The 844-nt window shown below is 75.9% G+C and overlaps 1 non-coding gene across 1 annotated transcript; it reads right to left on the bottom strand.

Annotated features, from left to right (window-relative positions):
* Positions 1-299: 299 nt before the first annotated feature.
* LOC136995591 (5.8S ribosomal RNA) lies at positions 300-452 on the bottom strand. Its single transcript, XR_010887136.1, has one exon. It is a non-coding gene; the product is annotated as a 5.8S ribosomal RNA (ribosomal RNA).
* Positions 453-844: the final 392 nt, after the last annotated feature.

The raw sequence follows: 844 nt of genomic DNA on the forward strand, positions 1-844 counted from the left end.
CGCGCCGCGCAGCGGTGGCCACCGCGCTCGGAGGGCGAGGAGGGCGGGCACAGGCGCGGCAAGGCACGCCGGCCGCGGCCGCTGCGGGCGGCCCGGCGCCGGAGCCCGGCGGGCAGGAAGACCGGGGCCGCCGGTGCACGCACCGGGGTCCCGGCTCCGCCGCCGACTCTCCGCCGCCGAGGCCGCCGCGCACCGCCGCCGCCGGCGCCGCCGCGCCTCCCCCGCCCCCCCACGCGCCCCCCCCGAGGGGCGGCACCGCTGCGCCAACGCGACAGCGGGGGTGACGATTGACCGCCAAGCGACGCTCAGACAGGCGTAGCCCCGGGAGGAACCCGGGGCCGCAAGTGCGTTCGAAGTGTCGATGATCAATGTGTCCTGCAATTCACATTAATTCTCGCAGCTAGCTGCGTTCTTCATCGACGCACGAGCCGAGTGATCCACCGCTAAGAGTTGTCTCGGTTTCGGTCCCCGCCGCGCGCGCGGGGGGACCGGGCAGCCTTCGGCAGCCCCTGAGGGCCCCCCCTCCGCTCCGCCTCCCTCCTCACGCCGACGCCGGCTGCTGAGCGAGGGACGGCCGAGAGCCAGAGAGAGGGGCTCGCCCCGCTGACCGTACGAGCACAGAGTGGGGGGGGAAAAAGGGAAAAGGAAAACCCAAACGAGAAGGGCGGGGAGCCCTCGCTCCCGACCTGGGACAACCCTTTGCTCGCTTCGAGTCCGGCCCAGGCGCCCAGGCTCGGCCCGGCCCGGCGGGGAGCAGCGCGCCGGCCGCGCCGCCTGCCTCGGGGACGCTGGGGGAGGGGGCGGCTCCCCGCGGACCCCCAGCGTCGGAGCCCGGCCGCCACCG

The sequence above is a fragment of the Apteryx mantelli genome, unplaced genomic scaffold, assembly GCF_036417845.1.
Source record: "Apteryx mantelli isolate bAptMan1 unplaced genomic scaffold, bAptMan1.hap1 HAP1_SCAFFOLD_124, whole genome shotgun sequence".
Lineage (NCBI taxonomy): Eukaryota > Metazoa > Chordata > Aves > Apterygiformes > Apterygidae > Apteryx > Apteryx mantelli.